We start from the raw sequence: 7,967 nt of genomic DNA on the forward strand, positions 1-7,967 counted from the left end.
CCAGGGCCTTCAAGGCAGTGGACCAAGCCGGAGAGGTTGCACTCTGGCTGGGTGAGCGAGTTCAATCTCCGCCACGGCGGAGCTCTTAAAACCATGAAACCTCCAGGAAAAGACGGGCTGATTTTCCTCTAATGTCCATCCCAGGGTGGGTGCATCTCTCCTGGACACGAATAAAGCCCAAAGCCCATGGAGAAAATGACCCTGAAGCCAAGCTCTCGAAAATGACAAAGTCCAAAAAGTTGCGGTGCGTTCAGAGCTCCATGCTCTAAGACCTCATTGGCCGACCCAGGGAGGGTGCACCGTCCTGGGCAAGAGTCAGATTCGCCCGCCCTCCCTGGAGCTCCGTGTGGAGCAAAGACGGTCTTAAAACGACCCTTCGGGCTTCTGTAGAGGAGACAAGCTCTTACAAATGACAGAGTCCACGATGTTGCTGTGGTCTGAAAGCTCCAGGGCCTTCAAGGCAGTGGACCAAGCCGGAGAGGTTGCACTCTGGCTGGGTGAGCGAGTTCAATCTCCGCCAAGGTGGAGCTCTTAAAACCATGAAACCTCCAGGAAAAGACGGGCTGATTTTCCTCTAATGTCCATCCCAGGGTGGGTGCATCTCTCCTGGACACGAATAAAGCCCAAAGCCCATGGAGAAAATGACCCTGAAGCCAAGCTCTCGAAAATGACAAAGTCCAAAAAGTTGCGGTGCGTTCAGAGCTCCATGCTCTAAGACCTCATTGGCCGACCCAGGGAGGGTGCACCGTCCTGGGCAAGAGTCAGATTCGCCCGCCCTCCCTGGAGCTCCGTGTGGAGCAAAGACGGTCTTAAAACGTCCCTTCGGGCTTCTGTAGAGGAGACAAGCTCTTACAAATGACAGAGTCCACGATGTTGCTGTGGTCTGAAAGCTCCAGGGCCTTCAAGGCAGTGGACCAAGCCGGAGAGGTTGCACTCTGGCTGGGTGAGCGAGTTCAATCTCCGCCAAGGTGGAGCTCTTAAAACCATGAAACCTCCAGGAAAAGACGGGCTAATTTTCCTCTAATGTCCATCCCAGGGTGGGTGCATCTCTCCTGGACACGAATAAAGCCCAAAGCCCATGGAGAAAATGACCCTGAAGCCAAGCTCTCGAAAATGACAAAGTCCAAAAAGTTGCGGTGCGTTCAGAGCTCCATGCTCTAAGACCTCATTGGCCGACCCAGGGAGGGTGCACCGTCCTGGGCAAGAGTCAGATTTGCCCGCCCTCCCTGGAGCTCCGTGTGGAGCAAAGACGGTCTTAAAACGACCCTTCGGGCTTCTGTAGAGGAGACAAGCTCTTACAAATGACAGAGTCCACGATGTTGCTGTGGTCTGAAAGCTCCAGGGCCTTCAAGGCAGTGGACCAAGCCGGAGAGGTTGCACTCTGGCTGGGTGAGCGAGTTCAATCTCCGCCAAGGTGGAGCTCTTAAAACCATGAAACCTCCAGGAAAAGACGGGCTGATTTTCCTCTAATGTCCATCCCAGGGTGGGTGCATCTCTCCTGGACACGAATAAAGCCCAAAGCCCATGGAGAAAATGACCCTGAAGCCAAGCTCTCGAAAATGACAAAGTCCAAAAAGTTGCGGTGCGTTCAGAGCTCCATGCTCTAAGACCTCATTGGCCGACCCAGGGAGGGTGCACCGTCCTGGGCAAGAGTCAGATTCGCCCGCCCTCCCTGGAGCTCCGTGTGGAGCAAAGACGGTCTTAAAACGACCCTTCGGGCTTCTGTAGAGGAGACAAGCTCTTACAAATGACAGAGTCCACGATGTTGCTGTGGTCTGAAAGCTCCAGGGCCTTCAAGGCAGTGGACCAAGCCGGAGAGGTTGCACTCTGGCTGGGTGAGCGAGTTCAATCTCCGCCAAGGTGGAGCTCTTAAAACCATGAAACCTCCAGGAAAAGACGGGCTGATTTTCCTCTAATGTCCATCCCAGGGTGGGTGCATCTCTCCTGGACACGAATAAAGCCCAAAGCCCATGGAGAAAATGACCCTGAAGCCAAGCTCTCGAAAATGACAAAGTCCAAAAAGTTGCGGTGCGTTCAGAGCTCCATGCTCTAAGACCTCATTGGCCGACCCAGGGAGGGTGCACCGTCCTGGGCAAGAGTCAGATTCGCCCGCCCTCCCTGGAGCTCCGTGTGGAGCAAAGACGGTCCTAAAACGTCCCTTCGGGCTTCTGTAGAGGAGACAAGCTCTTACAAATGACAGAGTCCACGATGTTGCTGTGGTCTGAAAGCTCCAGGGCCTTCAAGGCAGTGGACCAAGCCGGAGAGGTTGCACTCTGGCTGGGTGAGCGAGTTCAATCTCCGCCAAGGTGGAGCTCTTAAAACCATGAAACCTCCAGGAAAAGACGGTCTGATTTTCCTCTAATGTCCATCCCAGGGTGGGTGCACCTCTCCTGGGCACGAATAAAGCCCAAAGCCCATGGAGAAAATGACCCTGAAACCAAGCTCTCGAAAATGACAAAGTCCAAAAATGTTGCGGCTCTTTCAGAGCTCCATGCTCTCGGACCTCACTGGGAAGCCCAGGGAGGGTGGACCGTCCTGGGCAAGAGTCAGATTCGCCCGCCCTCCCTGGAGCTCCGTATGGAGCAAAGACGGTCTTAAAACGTCCCTTTGGGCTTCTGTAGAGGAGACAAGCTCTTTCAAATGACAGAGTCCACGATGTTGCTGTGGTCTGACAGCTCCAGGGCCTTCAAGGCAGTGGACCAAGCCGGAGAGGTTGCACTCTGGCTGGGTGAGCGAGTTCAATCTCCGCCAAGGTGGAGCTCTTAAAACCATGAAACCTCCAGGAAAAGACGGGCTGATTTTCCTCTAATGTCCATCCCAGGGTGGGTGCATCTCTCCTGGACACGAATAAAGCCCAAAGCCCATGGAGAAAATGACCCTGAAGCCAAGCTCTCGAAAATGACAAAGTCCAAAAAGTTGCGGTGCGTTCAGAGCTCCATGCTCTAAGACCTCATTGGCCGACCCAGGGAGGGTGCACCGTCCTGGGCAAGAGTCAGATTCGCCCGCCCTCCCTGGAGCTCCGTGTGGAGCAAAGACGGTCTTAAAACGTCCCTTCGGGCTTCTGTAGAGGAGACAAGCTCTTACAAATGACAGAGTCCACGATGTTGCTGTGGTCTGAAAGCTCCAGGGCCTTCAAGGCAGTGGACCAAGCCGGAGAGGTTGCACTCTGGCTGGGTGAGCGAGTTCAATCTCCGCCAAGGTGGAGCTCTTAAAACCATGAAACCTCCAGGAAAAGACGGGCTGATTTTCCTCTAATGTCCATCCCAGGGTGGGTGCATCTCTCCTGGACACGAATAAAGCCCAAAGCCCATGGAGAAAATGACCCTGAAGCCAAGCTCTCGAAAATGACAAAGTCCAAAAAGTTGCGGTGCGTTCAGAGCTCCATGCTCTAAGACCTCATTGGCCGACCCAGGGAGGGTGCACCGTCCTGGGCAAGAGTCAGATTCGCCCGCCCTCCCTGGAGCTCCGTGTGGAGCAAAGACGGTCTTAAAACGTCCCTTCGGGCTTCTGTAGAGGAGACAAGCTCTTGCAAATGACAAAGTCCTAAAAGTTGCGTTGGTCTCAAAGCTCCAGGGCCTTCAAGGCAGTGGACCAAGCCGGAGAGGTTGCACTCTGGCTGGGTGAGCGAGTTCAATCTCCGCCACGGTGGAGCTCTTAAATACATGAAACCTCCAGGAAAAGTCGGGCCCGTTCTTCTGAAAAAGTCCTTCCCAGGCAAAGCGCACCTCTCCTGGGCACGAATAAAGCCCAAAGCCCATGGAGAAAATGACCCTGAAACCAAGCTCTTGAAAATGACAAAGTCCAAAAAAGTTGCGGTGCGTTCAGAGCTCCATGCTCTCGGACCTCACTGGGAAGCCCAGGGAGGGTGGACCGTCCTGGGCCAGAGTCATATTCGCCCGCCCTCCCTGGAGCTCATATTGGAGCAAAGACGGTCCTAAAACGGCCCTTCGGGCTTCTGTGGAGGAGACAAGCTCTTACAAATGACAGAGTCCACGATGTTGCTGTGGTCTCAAAGCTCCAGGGCCTTCAAGGCAGTGGACCAAGCCGGAGAGGTTGCACTCTGGCTGGGTGAGCGAGTTCAATCTCCGCCACGGCGGAGCTCTTAAAAACATGAAACCTCCAGGAAAAGACGGGCCCGTTCTTCTGAAAAAGTCCATCCCAGGCAAAGCGCACCTCTCCCGGGCACGAATAAAGCCCAAAGCCCGTGGAGAAAATGACCCTGAAGCCAAGCTCTTGAAAATGACAAAGTCCAAAAAAGTTGCGGTGCGTTCAGAGCTCCATGCTCTACGACCCTCATTGGCCGTCCCAGGGAGGGTGCACCGTCCTGGGCAAGAGTCAGATTCCCCCGCCCTCCCTGGAGCTCTGTGTGGAGCAAAGACGGTCCTAAAACGTCCCTTCAGGCTTTTGTAGAGGAGGTGGAGAAGCCTTCCTGGGCACGAAGCAAGCTCAAACGCCCATGGCGGGCTTGACTCTGGAGTCAAATTCGAAAAAAATTGACCGAGTCCAAAAAGTTGCTGTGGGTTCAAAGCTCCATGCTCTACGACCTCCCTGGCTAGCCCAGGGAGGGTGCACCGTCCTGGGCCAGAGTCAGATTCGCCCGCCACCCGCTGGAGCTCCATCTGGAGAAAAGACGGTCCTGAAACGGACCTTCGGGGCTTTATCGGGGAAGGGAAGTAGAGCGGTGGAGGGCACGCACAACCCATGAACAGACCGTCGTGAGCCCCGCTCGGAGTCTCTCTGCGTGGGTATAAAAATACAGATTACACAGTGCGCTCGGTGGAGCTCTGGAAGTCCTGGTGGGAGACGGCCCCCAGGGGAAAAAAAAGCCCGGCCGGGGTGTGCTCTGGCTGGGGAGAGAAAGAATTCAATCTCCACCGCGGGGGTGGATCACCGCATGTACGAAACATCCAGGAAAATGACGGCTGCTGGTTTACTTCTCTAAGTGCTTCCCAGGAAGGGTGCAGCCTTCCTGGGCACGAATCGAATCCAAAGCCCCCATGGCGGGCATGACTCTGGAGTCAAAAGGTTGCTGTGGGTTCAGAGCTTCCATGGTATCAGACCTTTCTGGCCATCCCAGGGAGGGTGCGCCGTCCTGGTTCAGATTCAGATTCGCCCCAACCCCTGGAGCTCCTTCTGGAGAAAAGATGGTCCTGAAACGGACCTTGGGGTCTTTATCGGGGAGGGGAAGTAGTGCGGTGGAGGGCACACAGAACCCATTAACAGACCTCCGTGAGCCCCCCGCTCAGAGTCTCTCTGCTTGGGTATAAAAATCCAGATTACACAGTGCGCACGGTGGAGCTCTGGAAGTCCTGGTGGGACCCCCAGGGAAAAAAATAAAAGCCCGCCCGGGGTACGCTCTGACTGGGGAGAGAAATAATAATTCAATCTCCACCGCGGCGGTGGATCTCTGCATGTACGAAACCTCCAGGAAAATGACGGCTGCTGGTTTTCTTCTCTAACTGCATCCCAGGAAGGGTGCAGACTTCCTGGGCACGAATCAAGCTCAAAGTCCCCTTGGCGGGCCTGACTCTGGAGTCAAATTTGAAAAATTGACAAGAGTCCAAAATGTTGCCGTGTGATCAGAGCTCCACGATCTCAGAACCTCCCTGGCCATCCCAGGGAGGGTGCGCCGTCCTGGGTCAGATTCAGTTTCGCTCCACACCCCTGGAGCTCCTTCTGGAGAAAAGACGGTCCTAAAACGGACCTTGGGGTCTTTATCGGGGAGGGGAAGTAGTGCGGTGGAGGGCACACAGAACCCATTAACAGACCACCGTGAGCCCCCCGCTCAGAGTCTCTCTGCTTGGGTATAAAATCCAGATTACACAGTGCGCGCGGTGGAGCTCTGGAAGTCCTGGTGGGAGAGGGCCCCCAGGAAAAAAAAAAAAGCCCGGTCATGTTGCGCTGGGGAGAGAAAGAATTCAATCACCACCGCGGCGGTGGATCTCTGCATGTACGAAACCTCCAGGAAAATGACGGCTGCTGGTTTTCTTATCTAACTGCATCCCAGGAAGGGTGCAGACTTCCTGGGCACTAATCAAGCGCAAAGTCCCCTTGGCGGGCCTGACTCTGGAGTCAAATTTGAAAAAGTGAGAACCGTGGTGGTCAGACCGGGTTGGGAAACGATCTGACCCAGCCCAGATAAAGTGCACTCTGTGCGGGCGAGACTTCCAGGAAACGCGCGGGTCTGGTTTGGACACCCAGACTCTCCTCGGACAAGGTAACGGAAGACGGGCGCCTCCGGGTTGCCTGGGGCCCGGAGGGGTGCACCCTCTCCTTCGGGCCGTCGCTGTCAGGGTTGCCTGGTCGATTGGAACTTTGGACGCGCCTGGGGACGGCCCCTGCCCGGTCGCGAGACCGCTATGGGCAGCTTGCTCCTCCCCGCTTTGCGCGTCGACTCGAGACGCGGCCTCCCTCCGGGGAAAGCAGGCCGCGTCGACCTCGGGAGACTCAGATGGCCCGTCTGAAAACGGATGTCCGCAGCGGTGGCGTCGGGAGCGTCGTCAGGCTTTGACGGTTGGCGGGGTTTCGTTGGGGGCCCCCCATCACGGCACAGAGCCTGACTTCGCCCCGCGCCTCCCACCCGCTTTGAAAAGCACCCTTCCCCGTTACGGCCTCGATCCAGAGGCCTACCACCCCCCGCCCTCACGGCGGACGGTTCCTCACGCGCCCTATGAGCGGCCGTGCCGCCTCGAGCCCAGGCCCGAGCGGAGCGAGACCCGTGTGTAGGAAACCCGCGCGTCGCAGGTTCGTCCGTCCCGGGGCTCCTCGGTTGATCCCGGGGTAAAACAAAAACCATATGCTTGTCGAACCGTCGGTCTGGGTAAACGGCAAAACGACTCCAGGGGCTTGAGACACCCCTGGAGCGACGGAGGAAGGTGCACCTCCGAAAGAAAAATGAAATTACGGACAGTGTCCGATCGAATGAGGTCCACGGAACAGAGAACCGTGGTGGTCAGACCGGGTGGGGAAGCGGTCTGGCTCAGCCCAGATAAAATGCACTCTGTGCGGGCGAGACTTCCAGTAAACGCGGGGGCTGGTTTGGACACCCAGACTCACCGCCGGTGCCCTGGGCGTGCATCCAGTGTGTGAAGGTGCACCGTCCTGGGCGAGCAGAGGGTGAAAGACACACAACACTCCTCGTAAGAAAATGGACAGTGTCCAAGATCTTGCATGCAAACGAGAGCCCTGTGCTCGCAGACCCGACCGTGGCCTGCTCAAAGTCAGATCCGTACGCTTGATGGCGCTCCTGCTGGAGCAAAGACGGTCCGAACACGGACGCTAGGGGTGTTGTAGAGGAGGTGGGGGACCGTCGCCACACTCTTCTCGGACAAGGTTAACGGAAGACGGGCGCCTCCGGGTTGCCTGGGGCCCGGAGGGGCGCACCCTCTCCTTCGGGCCGTCACTGTCAGGGTTGCCTGGTCGATTGGAACTTTGGACGCGCCTGGGGACGGCCCCTGCCCGGTCGCGAGACCGCTTTGGGCAGCTTGCTCCTCCCCGCTCTGCGCGTCGACGCTAGACGCGGCCTCCCTCCGGGGAAAGCAGGCCGTGTCGACTCTCGGGAGACTCAGATGGCCCGTCTGAAACGAATGTCCGCGACGGCGGCGGCGGACGCGGGCGCGTGGAATTCGGAATCGGACGGTCGGGGTGGCCGACACCCCCCGGTCCAGTCTTCGAGCCCGACCTTCGCCCCGCTCCTCCCCGCCCGAAAAGCACCTTTCCCGGTTACGGCCTTGATCCAGAGGCCTCCCACCCTGGCCCCGCCTGACGGACGGTTCCTCACGCGCCCTATGAGCGGCCGTGCCGCCTCGAGCCCCAGGGCCGAGCGGAGCGAGACCCGTGTGTAGGAAACCCGCGCGTGGTGGTTCGCCGTCCGGGGTCGATCCCGAGGTAAAAAAAAAAAAAGAACCATACGCTTGTCGGTCTGGGTAAAGGGCGAAACGACTCCGGGGGCTTGACTCACCCCTGGA

The sequence above is a fragment of the Siphateles boraxobius genome, unplaced genomic scaffold (genome assembly GCF_051911475.1).
Source record: "Siphateles boraxobius isolate OS27281-9 unplaced genomic scaffold, OSU_SipBor_1 498, whole genome shotgun sequence".
Classification (NCBI taxonomy): Eukaryota; Metazoa; Chordata; class Actinopteri; order Cypriniformes; family Leuciscidae; genus Siphateles; species Siphateles boraxobius.